Below are 22,505 nucleotides of genomic sequence, written 5' to 3'. Positions count from 1 at the left end.
AATCAAACAGCATGGAACTCTGAAAACCAAGGAGTTAAAGAAACATTCATCTATACCAGAAGGAGGATCAGAGATGGGCAGCTGGACAGAGAGGAACTGCTGAAAGGCTGTGGACCACGTGGGCAAGGCAGGGGCTGGCTGACCAGGAAACTAAAAACTCAAAACCTCCAGCTAAGGCCCATGGGATCCTAGAACGTACACAAACCCACCCACCTGAAAATCAGCACCTGAAAGGGTACAAACTGCTTGTAGGAAGCAAGTGGGGCTACAGTGGAGTGAACTGCATTGTTCCTGACCCCTCCCCCACAGACAGCAAAGAGCGTTGCCTGCCCTGGCAAATACCTAAGGTTCCACCACTTACTATGTAACAGGTGCACGGAGACAAAGAAATATGGCCCAAATGAAAGAACAAATCAAAACTCCAGAGAAAGAGCTAAGTGATGAGGAGATAGGCAAACTGTCAGATGCAGAGTTCAAAACACTGGTAATCAGGATGCTCACAGAAATGATTGAGTTTGGTCACAAAACAAAGGAAAAAATGAAGGCTATACAAAGTGAAATAAAAGAAAGTATATAGGGAACCAACAGAGAAGGGAATGAAACTGGGGCTCAAATCAATGATTTGAAACAAGAGGAAGAAATAAATATTCAATTCGAACAGAATGAAGAGCAAGAATTCAAAAAATGAGGGGATGTTTAGGAACCTCTGGGACAACTTTAAGTGCTCCAACATCTAAATTATAGGGGTGCCAGAAGAAGAAGAGGAAGAGCAGCAAGAAATTAAATACTTACTTGAAAATATAATGAAGGAAAACTTCCCCAATCTAGCAAAGAAAATAGACTTTGAGGATGTCTAGGAAGATTAGAGAGTCCCAAAGAAGTTGGACTCAAGGAGGAACACACTAAGACACATCATAATTAAGTTACCCAAGATCAAAGATAAGGAGAGTATCTTAAAAGCATCAAGAGGAAAGGAGACAGTTACCTACAAAGGAGTACCCATAAGACAGTCTTAAAAAACTGTCTTAGAAAACAGTCTTATAAGTCATTTAAGAAATGATTTCTTAAAAAAACTTACAGGCAAGAAGGGGCTGGAATGAAGTATTTTAAGTCATGAAAGACAAGGACCTACATCCAAGATGACTTTATCCAGCAAAGAAATCATTTAGAATGGAAGGTCAGATAAAGTGCTTCCCAGATAAGGTCAAGTTAAAGCAGTTCATCATTACTGAGCTCTCATTACATGAATTGTTAGAAGAAGATCAAAACTATGGACAGTAAAATGACAGCAAACTCACAACTATCAACAACTGAACCTAAAAAAAAAGAAAAGCAACTAAGCAAATAACTGGAACAGGAGCAGAATCACAGAAATGGAGATCACAAGGAGGGTTATCAGTGGGTGGGGGAGGATAGAAGAAGAAAGGGACAAGGAACGAGAAGCATAACTGATAGGTATAAAATGGGGGAGGTTAAGAATGCTATAGGAAACAAAGAAATCAAATAACTTATATGTATAACATATGAATGTTAACTAAGGTGGAGAGATGCTAGAGTGGGGGGTGGTGCCGGTAGAGGAGGGAGAAAAAAATTAGCACAACTATAATAGCATGATCAATAAAATATACTTAAAAAGAAGAAAAAGTCTAAAAAACAGTGGGTAAAGAGGTATCTTTCAACTGTAACATGGATCAAAATTATCTGGAGGGTTTGTTCAAAGAAAAAACACAAATCGGAGACTTCCGCCAAGATGGAGGCATAGGTGGAAACACTTTGCCTTCTCGCACAACCAAATCTAAAAACAACAAAGTTTTAGCAATAATAAATAGCCAAACCATAGAAAATTGAACAATATGGACTCCGACAACAACAAACCACTCAGCTAGACCGGTAAGAGGGATGAAGCCAGCAGGGGAGTGGGTCAGGTGAAAAAGATCCCCTGACCCAGGCAGCCAAGGGCAAATCCCAGGTGTGGGGTAGGGACGGGCTGACCCAGTAAAGGCGCGAGGCGGCTGGCTGACCGTGGTCACACATTTGTGAGCAGGTAAACCACTGAAGGAGTGAGTAGTGAGACAGACCGGGCAGGCCCCAGCAGCAGGAAGGAGCGAGGGGACCGCCATTACTCCCTCTCTGACCCTGCCCCCACATACAGCGTCACAAACCAGCAACCTGGGTAGCCCTACCCTGGTGAACAACTAAGGGTCCTCTCTTCATACGTAACAGGTGCGAACAGATCAAAACATGGCTCAAGAAGACCTCAGAGCCCCACAGCCCATAAATCTAAGTGAACAAGAAATTGCCAACCTATCAGAGGCACGGTTCAAAACACTGGTGATCAGGATGCTCACAGAACTGGTTGATTTTAGCCACAAATTAGAGGAACAAATGAAGGCTCAACTAATTGAAATGAGGGGAAATGCACAGGAAAGCAATAGTGATAGAAAGGAAACTGGGACTCAAATCAAGAGAGCGGACCAAAAGGAAGAAAAAAATGACCAAACGGAAAAATATAAAGAAACAAGAATTCAAAAAAAGAGGAGAGGCTAAGGAACCTCCAGGACATCTTTAAATGCTCCAACATCCAAATTATAGGGGTACCAGAAGGGGAAGAGCAACAGTCACAAGTGGAAACCTTATTTGAACAAATAATAAAAGAGAACTTCCCCAAATCTGGCAAAGGAAATAGACTTCTGGGAAATCCAGGAAGCTCAGGGAGTCCCAAAGAAGTTGGACCCAAGAAGGAACACATCAAGGCACATCATAATCACATTAGCCAAGATTAAAATGAAGGAGAGAATTCTAGAAGCAGCAAGAGATAAGGGGACAGTCACCTACAAAGGAGTTCCCATCAGACTGTCAGCAGATTTATCAAAAGAGATGTTACAGGCAAGAAGGGGCTGGAAAGAAGTATTCCAAGTCATGAAATCCAAAGACCTACAACCAAGATTGCTCTATCCAGCAAAGCTTTCATTTAGAATGGAAGGGCAGATAAAATGCTTCTCAGATAAGATCAAATTCAAGCAGTTCATCATCACCAAGCCCTTATTATATGAAATGTTAAAGGGACTTACCTAAGAAAAAGAAGTTAAAAAACATGAACAGTGAAAGGACAGCAAACTCACAGTTATTAACAACCACACCTAAAACAAAGCAAACTAAGAGGACAACTAGATCAGGAGCGAACCATAGAAATGAAGATCATATGAAGGGTTAGCAACAGGGGAGTGGGAGAAGGAAAAGGGGGGAAAAGGTACAGAAAATATGTAGCATAGACCATAGATAGAAAATAGGTAGGGGGAGGGTAAGAATAGTAGGGGAAATACAGAATCTAAAGAACTTGAGACATGTGGTCATAAACTAAAGGGAGGGTGGGGGGAGGGGTGTGCAGGGTGACGAGAATGAAGGGGGAAATAGAACAACTGTAATGGCATAATCAATAAAATAAAAAAAAACAAAGTGCTAGGTCTTATATCAGAGTTTCTGAATGAGTAGTTCTGAGTGGGGCCTGAGAATCTGCATTTCTCAGAAGTCCCTGGGTGATGCTGATGCTTCTGGTCCAAAAACCATGCTTTAAGGACCACTGGAATAGAGCATAATGGGAAGGGTCATTTCTGGGAAATGAGCTTGGGCACTAGCTGGATTCCAACCCTGAAGGGCCTTGATTTGAGAGGCATGGCCTTTCTCCTGGAGTGTGGTGGAGCACTGTGGAGTTTTAAACAGGAGAGTGAGTGGTCAGACTTGTACGTTGGGACAATCACCCTGGCAGTGTGTGGAAGATGGGCTAGATAATGACGAGATGACTGTCACTATATTCCAGGTGGGGCTGATGGTTTCGACTTCCATTTGGATGTTAAAATGTATGGGAGTCAGAGAGTGATTGAGTGTGGGGGTGAGACTCACAAGCCTTCCTCTTCCTCGGCACCTGGGTGTGGGGCAGAGCCTGTGGTACTCTCGGTGCCCATGGCTGTTGCCCTTTCATGCCCAGAGAGCCGCCCGCTTTATTTGCCTTGTCTTCACAAGTCTGCCTGTGGCTCAATCTGGCAGGTTTCAGCCTGCAGTGTTTGAAGAAAGGGGCGCAGTAAACCATTCAGAAATAGGATTTATTAATGGGAGGCATGTAATTACTGCCAGGCACAGCAATCTGAAGAGTTTATGGCCTAAGCGTTTGGTGTCATTCATTAAAACAAAGTGGGTTCTTGGCATGGACCCTGTCACCCTGTGACCAGACCTGTCTGTTTATGTAATAGCCCATCCCCTCCATGTCTGCAAGTTGAGCCCAGCTGAAGAAGCAAAGACAGATAAATCACCAGGGCAGGGGTCTGGCTCTGTGGATGATGGGCCTCCCTTGGCCCCTTGGAGAGACAGGTCCTGGTTCCAGAGCAAGGCTCCTAGAAGGGATCATGGCCTGTCTGCTTTTTGTCTCCTGGGCTTCTGACTCTATAGTAATAAGTCAGCACAGGAGCTTTATGAAGGACAGTCCTGAACACTTGAGACTTCTCCAAAGCCTTCCTTGTGTCTATTTCACATGTTAGCAGACCCTCACAGAAGCCCATGAAATGGGCAGTCCAGGTTAGCATTGCCTCTAGAGCAATGAGGAACTGAGGTCCAGAAAACTTCCATGGGTGTCCCAGAGTCACATGGCTGTGGGAACAAGCTTGTGCTGAGCTTCTCTGAGGTCACTCACGCCTCTCAGCTGGGTAGGCCAGGCTGCCTCAGGCCTGCGATGAGGGCATTGGTTTGTCGTGAGGATGGACCTGGCTGTCAGAGGTTCTGCCTGCAGCAGGACTTGCGCTTGAGTCCAGGATTTCTCTTGGCTAGTTCTGTGTGCTTGGGAAATGTGCTCTCCGCCTTAGTTTCCTTAAACAGAAAATGAAGAGAGGGAAATAGGTCAGCTCCCCTCCAGGGTTCGTGAGGATGAAGGGGCACTGCTGGTCTTGGTGCTGGCCAGTCCTCTTCCCCCTGACATGTGACCGCCTCTGAGCCTCACAGAGAGCTGTGTACTACTTACACAGAGATCCTGACACTCCGATGAGATAATAGAGGGAATATGCTCTGGAAAATCCACACACACCATTGAAATGTGAGGTAATAATAGGAACAACGGGTCTGCCACAACCCTGCCAAAAAAACCCAGCAACTTTTGAGACGAAAAGCAGACCTGACTTCTAGAATCTTCATCATTGTGATTGCTTTTGCACAGAGAAACTTTTATGTCCTTTCAAACATCTATCTCAAAATGTTCTTTTATTTTGAGGACTGGAGAGACTGTGTAAAGCACAATATAGGAGCCATAGTAAGCAGCGGGTACATGGTAGGTATCAGTATGCTAATTAGGAGGCTCCGCTGACTGTAAACTCTTCCAGGGGCCTGACGTCTTATTTGTCTTTGTATTCCCTAGGGTCAAGCACAGGTTCTGGTGGATGGTGGGTGCTCAGCAATTATTTATTAAAGCTGAACCAAATTGGCTTTTCTCATGTTCCATGGGTTCTGTGAAGGCAGAGCCCATGTTTTACTCATTTCTCCCTTTCCAGAGCCAGGCCTAGTGTCTGGCACAGAGTAGGTGCTTAGTCAGTTCAGACTGGATGGAAATTAAGTACTGCAAAAAATCAGGCAGACGTTTCTAATGTCTGCACTGAACCGCGAGGGGAACCCAGGGCTCCAGGTAGGAAAGGAGTCTGGGATTTGTAGCCTGAGCAGGAACCGGTCAGATGACAGGCTCACTTCAAAGGCACACGGTGGGGAGGGAAGAGGATGCGGTTTCTCAGCGGCCTTTTTGGCCGTGTGGGAGCTTCGGTTGGCGGCAGAGGTGGGGCAGGGGGAGGTTGGCAGCAGAATGGAGACCTCAGCCAGGGCTATAGAGATGGAACAAATGAGCCAAAGGAGAGGCAGCAGCTCTAATGGAGACAAAACGTGCTTAAAATCTCCTTCCCCTCTCTGCATCTGTAGGACCAATGTGGCAGAAGCGTGTGCGTGTGTGTGTGTGTGTGTGTGTGTGCACGTGCTAGAAGGGAAAAAGGTTTTGCAGCCAAATAAATCGGAGAGCAGGTCCTCCCACTGCAAGCCAAGCCAGGGCTGTGGGAGCTTAAACATGTTTTTTTCCCTCCCGAATCTCCATTTCCTCCTCTTAAAAAATGGGATCCATGATTCTTACCTTACAGGGTTGTTGTGGATATCAAAAGAGTGTTTTGTAAGCAATAAAACAGCCATTTATTAAGCACCTGCTCTCTCCTAGGCACTGAGCCTCATAGCTGCATGGATTTAGTGTGTAATCCCTTTAATCATCTTGAAAGGTAGTTATTATTATCATCTCTGGTCTCCACTTTAGAACAGAGGAAACTGAAGTTCAGAGGTATTGAGTAATTTGCTCAAGTGATAGTGCCCGAAATCCAACTGGATTCGTTTTGTAACGCTTACACGATGAATATGTACATGATGATTATATTTTGCGAATTGTTGTCAAGCCTAAAACTCTCTCATAGGGGCAGTTTTTCTTTACTGTCAGCACTTTTCCTCCCCCATCTCCCTTTTTTTCTGAAAGTGCAAACTTTGGCTAACCTGGCAGTCGGCAGAAGAAGGGTGAGTTCCGCTAGGCCATTTAAACATGATCTGGTTCTCTCTGTCCAGGCGCACTTTGGCTTCAGTGGGACATAGATCAGGGGATTATTTCTAGGAGTTTGTATGAGGGAAAGCTGATGAAAGTTAAACTCTTGGATGACCCAAGAACATCTGAAATATCAAACTATTCCTCCAAAAGAAAACTATCAACTCGACGTTTTTTGGAATCTTTCTTTGAAGCTGTAGCCAAGTGGGAGACAAATGTAGACAATCAGGAAAGCCAATTAACTTTTATTGAACTCTACCATGGGCCTGTGTTTGATGTATTGTCTTCTCGGTCTCTTAGAGTCACCCAGTTTGGTAGGTACCATTAGATCTGTTGGACAAACAAAGATGCTCAAAAGGTAAACATTTGTCTGAGATCACACCACAATCAGGTGTCGGCCAAGATTCAGACCTTAGCTGGTTTGGTCCTGAAACACAGGCCTTTTTTCCTACTACTCTCTGCTTCTCAGTCTGCAAGTCTGCTGATGAGAGCTGTTGCCTCCCCTCAACTCCCCCTGAAAGGAACCTGTCCCTTTGTCTTGTACAGCACCAGAAAGATGCAAAGAAAACTTCATACCTGCAGATTCAGAAGGAAAAGGACTTTGGCTTTGAGACTGCAGGAGACCACCAAAAGGCTGCAGCAGCAAACACGGGTGAGCTCAGCTTTTGGAAGGTGTGCTTTGTGAAATGAACACCGGCTGGACGTTTCTATTTTGGGATGTGGGTCTAGGAATCAGGAACAGGCTGAATCTCTCCCTCTCTCTTTTTTTTTTGGCAAGGTAGGCTGAGCTTGAGGGGAGGAACAAGAAAGAAGCAGGGAAGGAGAGCGCCTTCCAGTTCATTCAATTCAAAGGGAGTAGCATGTAAGTAACCCATGTGCAGATTCCATTATTTAGTTCTATAAAGTAGAAGGTGTCCTACTTGCTCCACCCCATTTAATTTTTTTAACTCTTGAACTGTGTCTGAGAAAAATCAAATGAGCTTTTAAATACTTGGTTTGCATGCCATCTTCAGAGTTCTCCTTCTGGGGCTGCAGCAAGCTCACAGTCATTGGAGTTCACAAGGCACAGGGTTTACTTTCAGCCATGTCACTTACCTCTCTTTGTGGCTTTGTGTTCACTATCTAACATCTCTGACCTCAGTTTTTTCATCTGTAAGACGAATATATTAATGCTTGCTTTTTAAGGTTGGCTTGGTTATAAAGTACTTGATACTTAGCAGACACTCTTTAAACATTCATTACTTTTTCCTCCATGTGTCGCAAAGTGCAAATTCTTTATCTGTATCCTCTTAGGTAAAGAGGTGGGCATGAGTGATGACCTACAATTTTTAGGACAACTTGGATCCACCCTGATTGTTGGCGGGGACCATCCTCTGTGGTTAAGACTTAAGCCAATGCCCATTATGTCATTATGGAGCCTGCAGAAGTGATTACTAATGTTGCTTTTCCAGTTCACTGCTGAGCAGAGAGGAGTTTTTCACACTGCTGGCGGTTTGTTGGAGCACAACGATACAAATCACAGATGGCTTCCTCGGCAGATGTGGCTCTGTAGAGCTGCAGTGTGGGTTTACAAGGGGTTTAATGAAAACCTGGCAGCCTGCCAGGCTTAAATCAATCCTCTGGGGTTCTCAGCTCATACACACACAGGCCAATCTGCAAATGTCCACCCTGTTGATGGTATGGGGAGTGCTAGGGTGAAAAGTTTTTACCTGGGAAACAAAGCCAAACGTATCTGGCTGACTTCACAGGCTTCGGGCCTGGGAGATGGAACAGTGACGTGGAAGGGAAGTTGGTAGGAGGGAGGCCTACATCTGGAAGATGTCCAGGTGGCTACTGCCCAACTGGGGGTGATCTGGGTCCAGGATAGCACGATGGCTTTCCCAGCTGCTTGGGGCTCACATTTTCTTCTCCCTGACCATGGGTTAGTCTGAAAGGAGTAAGCAGGAGCTACAAGCAGTGTATGTGGAATAAGAAAATAGTTTCAGTTTAGTTGATGGTGTAGACTGGAGCTGGGCTTGACTATTGTTGCCTCTGCTTGAAATACTTTTATCCTTCAAATGGTCCATTTGCTATTTTTCATCTGTTTTATTTAGGTTCTAGTGTCATCTCCTTGAAGAAGCCTTCCTTGATCACCTCCCTGAAAGAGAACCTCTGGGCTCTTAGCTATGCACTTGTTTTATAACATACCACAACTTATTTGCCTGTTTGCTTTCTGTTTTGGTCCAGGGAGCAGGATGTAAGCTACCTGTAAGAGCTCCAACTAATGTGGCCCAGTGCCTAGTCAGGTACCTGGAACATAGCAGACATTCAATAAATGTTATTGGATAAATGAATACATTTTGGACAATAATAAATTAGATTAGCGTTTGCAGCTTCATGCCACCACTTATAATCTGTCTGTCTAAATTATTTAATCTTTCTTAGTATGGGTTCTTCAGCTGTAAAGAAGGTTAAAATACAACAGAGGGTATCTGTTTGTGTCATATCTGGCACGTAAGAAACACTTGATAAATCAAAGCTATTATTCAGCCATTGAGAAATTAAATTAACCACAAACAAATATTTACCACATCCCATAGGAAGCATTTTTGCGTACATTATCTTACATGATTCTTCACGAAATCCCTGTGAGACAGTCTTCTTGTTTCAGGACAGTAAAAGAAAAAGCAGACTTGGAGAGATTAAGTACCTTGAACAAGCTCACATAGCTACTCAGTGGCAGAGGCAGTATTGATGCATTTCTATTTTTAAAGCCATAATCTTTCCCCATAATTCCAGGCTGCTTCCTATTAACACTCACTCTGAATAAATAAACATAAGGAAGCCACATTCTCTGTTCTCTGGGGGCTCTGGTTTAGGTGATAAGACATATGTAAGAGTAAAACGAACACTAATAAAAACCAACTCTTTTAAAATGCTGCTTTGAAGTTTACAGAGCTTGTTCCAATATTTACAATATATTCAAGTTTTAAAAGATTATTAACCAGGATATATAAATAATTTAAACAAGTCAATAAGAAAAAGACAACTCAATGGAAAAATTGACAAATTATGAATAGGCAGTTTGAATGGCCAATGATCACATACAAAGATGTTTAACATTACTAATCATGGGGAAATTGAAATGAGGCTAATGATCAGACTGGCAAAAATAACAGAAGAGATCAAGGGTTGATGAGGGCAAGGAGACACATATCATATCACGCTAGTGGTATTATAAATTGATAAAATCAGTTGTGGAAGCCACTGGCAATACCTAGTAGAGGTGAAATTGAACATACCTTGGGACTAGGGCTTCCTCTAGGAAGTAAAATCATTGCCTTGGAGAAGCTCTTGAACATGTGCAGAAGATATACAAAAATGAAATGCTGTTCATTGTACCAAGCATTTCATATAGTGTTGTAGTAAGTATTGGAAATGATCTAAAATACATTAATAGGGGAATGGATAAATAGACTGGTCATTTGTAGATGAAATATAAAAAAGGAGCTGAATGAATAAATTAAGGCTCCACTGAGCAATGTGGGTGAATTGGAGTCACCTATTGTTAGATATAAAGGAGCAAATTGCAGAAACACAGAGATAATTTGATATAATACATGTACATTTAAAAACTGTGTATGATTCTTGGCATCCACTCCACAAACAACAGTTACTATCCCATCAGCATCATCATTCCAATTTGTTTCAACCAGTCTTCTATAACATGTTTTATTACTCTGTCCTTACACCTTCCTGCTCTGCCCAACCAAAATCTGGACAGTTTCCCATGGGCAAGCATCTGGTTTGTCTGTGTCCAAGAATTGGTCTCGGCATTTCAGTTGAGTCTGCCAAACCCAGGGACAAGCAGAATGATTGCTTCTATTTCTCTTGCTCCTATGAGTGTACTCAGAGGTCCCAAGCATTGCTTTTGGGCCCTTTCAGAGTGGAGCTAACATAAATATATGAGTATGTGTGAGTGTGTGTGTCTATCTCTATCTCTCTCAGAGTCTTTGATGGTCAATTTTATATGTCAACTTGGCTGACCAAACATTATTCTGGGTGTTTTTCAACTTTGAATAAAGCAGAATGCTATTCATAATGAAGATGGGACTCACCAAGTCAATTTTAAAAAAGACTGATTTCCTCTGAGCAACAGGGAATTCTGCAACAGATAGCTTTTCAACTAGAACCATAACATCAGCTCTTTCTGGGTCTCCAGGCTGCTGTTCTACCTAGTAGATTTTGGACTTGGAAGCTTCCATAAAGATGTGAGCCAGTTTCTTAAATAAATCTCCTTCCATGTGTATACACAACCTCTTGGTTCTGTTTCTCTGGAGAACCCTGAGTAATACAGAGTTTGCCATCTCTAGTTCGGATCCAGTACCACTGGGCTCTTGATATTCTTGTATCTTTCATCTTTTACAGTGAGAATCCTGGTTTCCAATAAAGTTAATGTATTTACTCATTTGTTCTAACCCAAATATATGTAAGAAATCAACTATTCTGGGTTCTTCAAAAATGTCAATGTCATGGAAAAAAAAGCAGAAGTAATGTCATATATTAGATAAAATTAAGAAACATGAAAACCAAATACACTGCATGATACTTGTTTGGGTTCTGGATTGGAAAAAAGAAAAAATCCATAAAGGCCATTATTGAGAAAGTTTGAACATAGAATATATATTAGATAATATTTCATAAATGTTAAATTTTTGAAGAATGATAATGATATCATGTGAGGGAATATAATTGTAAGAGATAGGAGATGCATGTTGTATTATTTAGAGATGCAGTGTTTTGATGTTGGAAAGTTATGCTTGCATGGCTCACACAACGTGTATGTATTATGTAATATATACAGAGAGAGATGGATAGGGAAAGAGAAAGAGTGGTGTGTATGTGTGACCATACATGAGAGAGAAGGAGAGAAAATAGCAAATGTGGCAAAATATTAACTTTTGCTAAACCTAAGTGTAGAAAAAATAGGAGTTAATAGGACTATTGATTTTTTTGTTGAATTTTTTGGTTTGAAACTTTTGGAAGACAAAATGTGGGTGAAATGGTATCAAATATTATATTTCAACTATTGTATACCTATACAATTGTTGTGAGAACATTATACATCAAGTATTATGAGTTTGTAACAAGTATTATATGTGGGGGACCCCTGCAAAACCAGAATTCACTTACAAAAATTGTGTATTTATTCTCACATGTTTAAACTTCAGTCACCTTCAAAGTACTCTCCATTTGATGCAATACACTTATCAAGGTGTTTTTCCACTGCTTCAAACAGCTTTTAAATTTATCAATTTTGATGCCTTTTAGTGCTTATGCTGGTTTTTAAAAAATATATTTTATTAATTATGCCATTACAGTTGTCCCCTTTCCCCCTTCATTCCCCTCCACCCTGCACACCCTCTCCCCCCATTCTCCCCCTTTAGTTCATGTCCATGTGTCATAAGTTCTTTAGCTTCTACATTTCCCATACTATTCTTGCCCTCCCCCTGTCTATTTTCTACCTACCATCTATGCTACTTATTCTCTGCACCTTCTCCTCCCTTCTTCTCTTCACACTCCCCTGTTGCTAACCCCTCCATGTGATCTCCATTTCTATGACTCCATTCCTGATTTAGCCATCCACATAGTTTGCTTTTGTTCTAGGTGTGGTTGTTAATAACTGTGAGTTTGCTGTCCTTTCACTGTTCATCTTTTTTATCTTCTTTTTCTTAGATAAGTCCCTTTAACATTTCATATAATAAGGGCTTGGTGATGATGAACTGCTTTAACTCAACCTTATCTGAGAAGCGCTTTATCTGCCCTTCCACTGTAAATGAAAGCTTTGATGGATAGAGCAATCTTGGATCTAGGTCCTTGCATTTCATGACTTGGAATACTTCCTTCCAGCCCCTTCCTGCCTGCAAGGTCTCTTTTGAGAAATCAGCTGACAGTCTGATGGGAACTCCATTGTAGGTGATTGTCCCCTTATCTCTTGCTGCTTCTAGAATTCTCTCCTTCATTTTAATTTTGGCTAATGTAATTATGATGTGCCTTGGTGTGTTCCTCCTTGGGTCCAACTTCTTTGGGACCCTCTGAGCTTCCTGGATTTCCTGGAAGTCTATTTTGTTTGCCAGATTGGGAAAGTTCTTCTTTATTATTTGTTAAAATAAGTTTTCCACTTTTGGTGTTCCTCTTCCCCTTCTGGTATCCTGATAATTTGCATGTTGGAATGTTTAAAGATGTCCTGGAGGTTCCTAAGCCTCTCCTCATTTTTTAAATTCTTGTTTCTTCATTTTTTTCTGTTTGGTTGTTTCTTTCTTCCTTCTGGTTCACTCCATTGGTTTGAGTCCCAGTTTTCTTTCCATCACTATCGGTTCCCTCTGCATTTTGTTTCATTTTACTTAGTGTAGCCTTCATTTGTTCCTGTAATTTGTGACTAAAATCAACCAGTTCTGTGAGCCTCCTGATCACCAGTGTTTTGAACTGTGCATCTGATAGGTCGGCTATTTCTTGGTTGTTTAGATGTATTGGCTCTGGGGCTTTGATCTGTTCTTTCGTTTGAGCTATTTTTTGTTGTTGTTGCACCTGTTAGGTATGAAGGGTGGAGCCTTAGGTGTTCACCAGGGTGAAGCAATCCAGTGGCTGCGTTGTGATGCTGTATGTGGGGACAGGGTCAGAGAGGGAGTGATGGTGCTTGTTCCTTTCTCTCCCGATCGAGGTCCCCTCTGCCACTTCCTACAAGCAAATTGGGCCCTTCTGGTCCTGGTTCCTGGGTGTGTTGGCTTGTGTACAATCTAGGACCCTGTGGGTTTTCCCACTGAACTCTCCTGTGAGGCTGGGAGCCTCTCCTGGCACTTCAACCCCTGAAAGTTTTTCTAGTTGGTGCTTTTAGGCTTTATTTCCCATTGCTGGGGCCCTGGGTTGCACGGTCTGTCTCACTGACCATTTTTAAACCTGCCTGGCTTATCTGTGCGTGAATGTGTGTCCGTGGTCAGCTAGCTGTCTTGCGAGCCTTACTGGACCTGCCCAGGTCCACTAACTACCGCCTTTTCCTGCCAGGACCCCTCTCCACTGGCTACCAACTATGCTCCTCTTACCGGTCTGGATGAATGGTTCATTGTTGTCGGACTTTGGTACAGTTCAATTTTTCTGTCTGTTTTGGTTGTGTTTTTGTTTCTAAATCTTTGTTGTCCTTAAATTTGGTTATGTGAGGAGGTACAGTATTTCCATCTACAAGTCCATCTTGGCCGGAAGTCGCTTCTGCTGTTTTTTGTTTTACCTCTTCCATATAAGAAAAACATTTTCCTTTGAGGAATTTTTTTCATCCAGGGAAACAAAAAATGTTATTTGGGGTGAAATTGGGTGAATGGGGAGGGTGGGACATGGGGGTCATGCTGTTTTAAGTCAAAAACTGCTGAACACTCAGCATGGTGTGGCAAGTGTGCCCATAAATCACCCATCATGAAATGGGCAAAGGCATTGAAAGAGTCTTCAAAAAAATTTGCTGATGTGAAATTCAGCTTCTCATGCCACGATCAGCCAATACATTGATACAGAGGGGTTCCTAGAACACTCACCTAGTGGGGGAAAGCCTGTACTACAAGGGGCTTGCCCTCCAGAAGATAATTCCAGTTCTTTGTTTCCCCTTGTATATTAAGTACTGACTTTATTCTAAGTAGTTTACATATATCATGGCTTTATTAAATTCTCATTATAACCCTTTGAAGTAGCTAACATTACTTTACAGTTGAGGGATCTGAGGCTCAGACAGATGCAGAAACTTGCATAAGGTCACCCAGCTTGCAGGAGGCTTCGAGAGAGGAGTGACCTGCTCAGGCCATCAGCTGGATAGTGGCCATGGCAGGATTAGGACTGAGGTGTGTGATTCTTCTGGGGCTGGGTCTATTACCTCAGAAAGGTTCTTCCTTTTTGTTTTCTTAAGTACTGGAGCGCCATTTAGAGAAAGTTGCTTCCAGCTTATTCAAAAAAGAAAAGATTCTGTTTCCCCATTCTGCTTTGAAAAAGATAAGGCATCCAGCTTCCTGTCCTTGGCTCTTGCCCAGACCTTTTATACTCATTCTTAGCAATGCATGTTCTTCCTGGTTTTTGGGTCACAACTTTATCAGATGCCAGAGATTTGAAAACCCAAGCAGGCAGCAGATGCTTCGGACTAAAGGCCAGCATTCCTAATCATAAGCTGAGGGACAGTGATTCTTTGTTTGCTTCTAGCTATTCTCACGCTATTCACTTTAAACACAAGCATAGAGTTAGCCTGGTACAGTGTTCTGCAAACTGAGGGGCATGACCCACTAGCGGGTCTTGAAATCAATTTAGATGCTGGCTGTCAGCATTTAAAAATGATTTAGAATCAAGTTAGATAGAAGAGAAAATACCAGTACATGCTCATTTTGAAGGCAGGTATTGTTTTGTCAATGCATATACACAAACACACAGAAACACGCACATATGTTTGTTTTGAATGATGGTATAAATTTTACTTCTTACTATTAGTCACAATTAAAACAATTCAAAAGTTACTTGTTCAAGGGGACAGTGACCAGAGGGGAGAGGGAAGGGAATTTAAGGGGAAAAAGGGGGAGGGATTTGGAGGAACAAATAGGAAGGACACAGGGACGAGAACTAAGGGGGTGGAAATGGGAGGGAGGTGGGGAGCACAGGGCGGGGGAGGCTGGGATGGGAGAAATAGACAAAAAACTGTACTTGAAAAATTACTAAATAAAATTTTTTTAAAAAGCCACTGGAAGCTCTTCACAGTTAAAAAAAAAGTTACTTGTTCAGAGCAGGGGCCAGCCAATGCCTGTCCTGTTAGAACACAGGCATACCCACTTGTGTGCGCATTGTCTTCAACTGTGCTCACAGTACAGTGTCAGAGTTCAGTGGTTGTGACACACTATATGGCCTGCAAAGCCTAAAATATTTGCTATTTGGACCTTCACAGAAAAATGTGTTGGCCCCTATGGTCCATAATGAGGCAAAAACTTCTAATTCAAAGTCAAATAAAGCTTCCATTGTATACAATCTCTAGACTGTCTCTCTAGTGTTTCTCCCCCAATAACTATCTAAGTTGTAGTTGTCACGTATGGATTTATGTAAATGCATATGCAAATACAGAAAAGTAGGCATGATGAGAGCAATTCTTGCCTAAATATCTATTTCTAACATAATATGCAGAGTATTCAGATGCAGTGTTCTGCTAGCACCCAGCAAACAGGATGGCCTTTCCATAGTAGGAAAATATTTCAGTGTTTAACCTCATCGCACTCAACCAGACATTTCCTTGCACAGATTTTCAAGTAAAATATTTCAATCCTGCATTCATCTTGGGGGCCACATGTCTTATCCAAGTTAAATATTTCCAGAAAATAAATGTCTAGACACCGTCTCATATAAATTAAGCACCCGGTTTTTAAAAGATTTCTAGCAGACCTCCTTTTTGGTGTGTGGGTGAGTATAATTCTACTCCTGTGAAAAGTTATGGGTAAAATCTGATGAGCCTATGTCTGTGCACCTGCAGGTAACTAAGGAGCACTGCCCAGACGTTAGTGGACAGTGGGACAAGATGGGGGCAGACAAGACTCGGGAGTGTATTCCATAGAAGAGGAGAGTTTCCTTTTTTGATATCATCTTCTACAGGAATCTTGGATGGAAAGCACATGTATGTTGAAACCTTACCACAGAGAGGCTGGCCATAAGTGTTGAGTCCTCTTATTGAAAAATGAAGAATGTGTCAGTGACCACACATGAAGATGAGATTCGGCTGCACTGCTTTGACTTTCCATTTTATTCATGTTTGAGGTCTTTCAAATCATGGGCTTTGTTTAATCAAGTGAGCCATTTTTAATGCTTTTGATACTTATATTTTCTTTAATATATACTTCTGTGTCACTGTGATGTAATTTGGTAATTTTACTAAAAGTGAAATTTTAAGAAAGATCAAATACTTAAAAGAAAAATCATAAAGTGTTTTTAAAGCTACTTTTATATTTTAATAACATATTTATGTTTAAAATAAACATTATATTTATATAAATGTAAATTTTATACTACATAAGTATAAAAATTATAAAATGTTTAATATAAACATTATAAATATAAATATTTATAATTCATATGAATATACAAATATACATTTTATGTACAAATGAATTACATATTATACTTTATTTGGTATAGTCTTATTACCTATTTTAGCTACATTTATTATTATAAAGAAAATAATTCTACATGAGAGAATTTATAGTGGAATATATTGAACCACCTGAAATTCTACGGAGAAGTAATTCAAGAAGCAGTCATTACTTTCCCCCTTCTAGGTTTTTATAAAATTATGCACAGTACTCTTCTGTGCATCATATTTTTTTTAAGGAAGAAGACTTGGGAGAATATTCAGGAAATGGAGAGAAGAAAGAAAGAGAGTTTACGTTTTATTGAAATACATGTAAAAGCCTTTTATTTTCCTTAGCCTAAATCCTCCAAACAAAAAACAACAAGGTTTCTCGGTATGCCTTCATTTCCCTGTATTCATTCAATGACTGGTTTATGGATGTCTACTGTGTGCCAGGCATGAGGCTCGGTGCCAGAGAGCAGAAAGAGCAAGGCCTATGCTCTAACGAGATGTCCATGCAGAGGGAAGGGTGTGAGGAAAGACAGGAAACAAACAAGGTAATTTCAGACAGCGATAAAACTAGGACTAGAACAAGACCTGATGATGTGCTGGACAGAATGGGCATGTTAGCCTGGGGAATCTGGGAAGGCCTCTTCAAAGAGGTGATGTTGGAGTTGAGTTCCAAATAAAGAGAACCCAGCCTTGTAAAGACTGGAGGAAAAAACTTGGAAAGCAGAGGAAAAGAGCTGATGTAAAAGTCTTGAGGGGAGATGTGGGAAAGAATTTATTTTGAGTTTGCATCTTGTATGAATAACTTTTGGATCATTATTTTTAAAAGTAAGCTTATCGGATCCTTGTCATTTCAGTCTCACAAGAAAAAGGTTCAGTGGTCAAATGATTTGGAAATTGGGTGGAGCTAATGATAATGCCTTTTTGCTGAGCTGGCATTTCTTAGCAAGCTCCATGGTAAGGTGACTGGTCTCCACAGCTGAAGATTCTCTGAACTCTGCATAGGACATTCTGTGCAAGACTTTATTTTCCAAAGATAGCTACAACAATCTCTCTCATCCCACGTAGTCTTCCTATAATATAACCTTGACATTCACAATTTTAATTAGGGACATTTCGTTTTTTCCTCTGGAATCTGGATGGCCTTGGACTATACTAGACATGACTCCATGTGACATCAGGTGCCAAGTCACAAAAGGCAATATGATACAGCTTCCTTTTGGTTCTCTTGGGATGGCAACTCTTAGAACCCAGCTGCAGTGCTGTGATGAAGTACAGGTAGACACATGGAGTGGCTTCCTGTAGGCTGTAATTGACAGCCTCAGTGGAGGCTCTCACCAACATCTGCATCAGCCCCAGACATGATCTCTGCTCCCACCTGTTAGCCTACTGTCTTCCAGCTGAGGCCCCAGACACTAAAGAGACACATTAAAGAGAGCAGCTGTGTCTGCTATGCCCTTCCCCAATTTTTGACTCACAAAATCTTTGAGTGCAATAAAATGATTGCTGTTTTATACTATAAGGCTTATTTCATATTGGTAGACAACTGGACAGGTCCTTAGTGCCTTATTGTCAGCTGTAGGCACTGGTGGTCTTTTTAGGCAAGAGACACTCCCTTCAGGCTCTAAAGCCATTGTACTGAAAACTCAACCTAGTGGGATCCCAGGGATCAAGTCCTTTATCACTAAGATGAATGGGAAGCTGGATCATGCAAAAAGCTGAGCTGGGTAGAAAAGAGGCAAAAGTCCCACTCCTGCACATTGTTGCTGGTAGAAAGCCAGCTGCCATCCATATCTGTACAGTCTATCTGCTGGCTTTCATGCTCTCCAAAATGTGGCCCTTATTCCACAAGAGCACTCAGAGCCAAAGGACAGGCATCATCTTCATATGTCCCAACCAAACTAAATTATTTGTCACCTTTGAGAGTGGTGTGCAAAGTACCCCTCCCCCAAAAGTTTTGTTCAAGCTATTCCTCCAATGCATCAAAATCCACATGCAAATGCATTCCCCACTCCAGTTGGGAAGGAGTTTACTATTTAGTCTCTTTGAACTCTACAGCATAGAGATGAATAATAGCCTCTGCAGATATTCCGCCTGATTCAAACCCAACTTATTAGATCATGGGCACATTACTTAAAATGTTTAAGGTTCATTTTCCTCATCTGTAAAATGTGGGTGATTATGTTAGTGCATATTTCATAGAGATATTGTAAGAATTAAATGACTTAATTTGTGAGAACATTTCAAAAGCACCTGGCTCATAGTAAGCACTATAGTAAACTATACATATGAAACATATATTTATAATATAAATATTTGAAATGTACAGGATATATGAGTTTTGTATCTGTTTTGTTTGTTCATTTATTTTGTTTTTGCAGATTCCACATATAAGCAAAATCATATGGTATTTATCTTTCTCTGTCTGACTTATTTTACCTAGCATAATACCCTTCAGATCCATTTATGGTGTTGCAGATGGTAAGATTTCATTATTTTTCATGGCTGAGTAATATTCAATTATATATATATAATTCAATTATACACACACACACAGGTTGCTTCCATATTTTTTTTAATTTTAATTTTATTGATTATGCCATTACAGTTGTTCTATTCCCCCCTTCATTCCCCTCCACCCTGCACACCCCCACCCCTACCGTTCCCCCTTTTAGTTTATGACCATGTGTCTCAAGTTCTTTAGATTCTATATTTCCCATACTATTCTTGCCCTCCCCCTATCTATTTTATACTTACCATCTATGCTACTTATTTTCTGTATCTTTTCCCCCCTTCTCCTTCTCCCACTCTCCTGTTGCTAACCCTCCATGTGGTCTTCATTTCTATGGTTCTGCTCCTGATCTAGCTGTCCTTTTAGCTTGCTTTTGTTTTAGATGTGGTTGTTAATAACTGTGAGTTTGCTGTCTTTTCACTGTTCATCTTTTTTAACTTCTTTTTCTTAGGTAAGTCCCTTTAACATTTCATATAATAAGGGCTTGGTGGTGATGAACTCCTTGAATTTGATCTTATCAGAGAAGCACTTTATCTGCCTTTCCATTCTAAATGAAAGCTTTGCTGGATAGAGCAGTCTTGGTTGTAGGTCTTTGGATTTCATGACTTGGAATACTTCTTTCCAGCCCCTTCTTGCCTGGAAGGTCTCTTTTGAGAAATCAGCTGACAGTCTGATGGGAACTCCTTTGTAGGTGACTGTCCCCTTATCTTTTGCTGCTTCTAGGATTCTCTCTTTCATTTTAATCTTGGCTAATGTAATGATGATGTGCCTTGGTGTGTTCCTTCTTGGGTCCAACTTCTTTGAGACTTTCTGAGCTTCCTGGATTTCCTGGAAGTCTATTTCCTTTGCCAGATTGGAGAAGTTCTCCTTTATTATTTGTTTGCATAAGTTTTACACTTGTTGCTCTTCCTCTTCCCTTTCTGGTACCCCCTAATAAAATTGTTGAAACACTTGAAGATGTCCTAGAGGTTCCTAAGCCTTTCCTCATTTTTTTGGATTCTTGTTTCTTCATTCTTTTCTGGCTGGTCATTTTTTTCCTCCTTCTGGTCCACTCCTTTGATTTGAGTCCCAGTTTTCTTTCCATTACTATTGGTTTCCTGTGCATTGCCATTCATTTCAATTAGTTTAGCCTTCATATGTTCCTCTAATTTGTGACTAAAATCAACCAGTTCTCTGAGCATCCTGATCACCAGTGTTTTGAACTGTGCATCTGAAAGTTTTGCTATTTCTTCGTCACTTAGATTTATGGGCTCTGGGGCTTTAAGATCTTCTTGAGCCATTTTTGGTCCGTTCGCACCCATTAAGTATGAGGAGCGGAGCCTTAGGGGCAGGCCGGGGCCTCCAGGGCGGGGTCGCTGGGTTGTGACGCTGTATGTGGGGGCGGGGTCAGAGTGGGGAAATGGTGGCCCTCTCTGCCGCCTCTTGTTGTTGGGACCCGCTCAGTCCCATCTCACTGCCTACTCCCTCGCCAGTCTATCTCTGCAGAAATGCGCCAGCACAGTCAAACCACTGCCCTTCATCCTTGCAGGATCTGCCAGTTGCTCACTGGGTCGCACACTGGGTCCACACTTTGCAACCCCAGGCCTGGGATCCGCACGCCTGGGATCCGCACGCCTGAGTCAGTCTGACCGAGTTTTCCTGTGCAACCCTGCTCCACCAGCTGCTGGTTTCACCCCTCTTACCAGTCAGGCTGAAGCATTCATTGTTATCAGACTTCCGAAAAGTTCAATTTTCTGTGTTCTGGCTGTGTTTTCTGTTGCTAATATTTTATTGTCTCTAAATTTGGTTGTTTCTGCTTCCATATCTTGACTATGGAAAATAATGCTGCAATAATCATAGGAGTGCATGTATCTTTTTGCATTAGTGTACTGGATTTCTTCAGATAAATACCCAAAAGTGGAATTGCTGGGTCATATAGTAGTTCTATTTTTAATTTTTTGAGGAATCTCCATACTGTTTTCCATTGTGGCTGCTCCAGTTTACATTCCCATCAATATTGCACAAGGTTTTTTTCTCTACATCTACACCAACACTTGCTATCTGTTGATTTATTGATAATAAGCATTCTGAAAGGCATGAGGTGATATGTCATAATGGTTTTGATTTGCATTTCCCTGATGATTAGTGATATTGTGCATCTTTTCATATGTTTGTTGGCCATCTGTATGTCCTCTTTGGATAGATGTCTTTTCAGGTTCTCTGACCATTTTTTAATTGGATTGCTTGTGTTTTGGGTGTTAAGTTGTATGATTTCCTTTTATATTTTGGATACAAACCTCTTATCAGATGCATTATTGACAATTATCTTCTCCCATTCAGTAGGTTGTCTTTTTCGTTTTGTTTCATCAACTTATTGTTCAAAACCCATCTCCAGAATCATCCCAGGAATGAAGTCTTTGATGACCCATCTGAGAGAACTGGCCACATCCTCCTCAATGTTGCCACTCAACAAGCTTCTGCTATTCTACCTGTGACATTGGACTATAAGCTCCTTGAAGACAGGGGCTGTGATTCTGTCTCCAGATTCTTTGTCTTAGTAAATGTTCAGCAAATGAGTGAATGGATGCATTTATCACATCACATTGTAATTCATCTGCCTGCATGCCACTATCATTGTGCATCGTTGTGTATCATGAGCCCCTTGAGGGCAGGGGTTTATTCCTCTCATCTATTCAATCTTGTCTTTTCCTATTTATCCTCTCTCTAGTGCTGCTACTCACATTGAATAAGTAGGATACTATGTTTATTAGGTGAGTGAGTCAGGATAAAGAAAACTCATGTGCCTGCATTTGGGTTATTTTTTAACTTTTAAGTGAAGTGAGATGGCATGAGAGAGTCTATGGTGGATTCAGAAGGACACCTTACAAGAAGCCCTATGCTCTGGGCTTTACCATGACCTTAGCCAGCCACTACTCAATTTGGATGTATTGACTAGTCAGCTACACTAGGGGTTCTGAGAACTGAACAAGACACTATACATGAAATGCTTGACACTTGGAGGTGCTCAACCTATGTTAATTTTCTTTTACTAGGTTAGTGTTGTAACATGGATTCAACTTGGTTAGTTCCTTAAAAGCAAGATTCTGTAGGTCTTCAGGCATAATAGACAGTTTAAATTGTGTCCCTCTGTCAGCTGGAAATCAAATAGTGTCCTTGAAACCCAACACTATTCTTTGCCAGGAAGATATTAGCCTACATCCAACTTCTACTATTTTAGGATTTGATGACTTTGGAAAGAAGATAACAGTTGACTTTTATGCAGATAGAGGATGGCT

The 22,505-nt window shown here is 41.3% G+C and overlaps 1 long non-coding RNA gene across 3 annotated transcripts in view; it reads left to right on the top strand.

The window, feature by feature from the left end:
* The window catches only part of LOC119055716 (uncharacterized), a 47,982-nt gene extending 31,552 nt beyond the window's left edge, over window positions 1-16,430 (top strand). For 2 of the 3 annotated variants that reach the window (XR_005083741.2, XR_008389706.1), the window contains 3 exons: window positions 7,148-7,253; window positions 7,384-7,463; window positions 8,695-8,978. This is a non-coding gene — a long non-coding RNA (uncharacterized LOC119055716). Of the gene's footprint in view, window positions 1-7,147; window positions 7,254-7,383; window positions 7,464-8,694; window positions 8,979-16,118 lie in introns of those variants that run through there. The other variant, XR_008389707.1, reaches the window with a different exon arrangement.
* Window positions 16,431-22,505: the final 6,075 nt, after the last annotated feature.

This window comes from Artibeus jamaicensis, unplaced genomic scaffold (assembly GCF_021234435.1).
Source record: "Artibeus jamaicensis isolate MK-2021 breed Jamaican fruit bat unplaced genomic scaffold, CSHL_Jam_final scaffold_1019, whole genome shotgun sequence".
Classification (NCBI taxonomy): Eukaryota; Metazoa; Chordata; class Mammalia; order Chiroptera; family Phyllostomidae; genus Artibeus; species Artibeus jamaicensis.
This window is presented reverse-complemented; position numbering and strand designations above follow the sequence as displayed.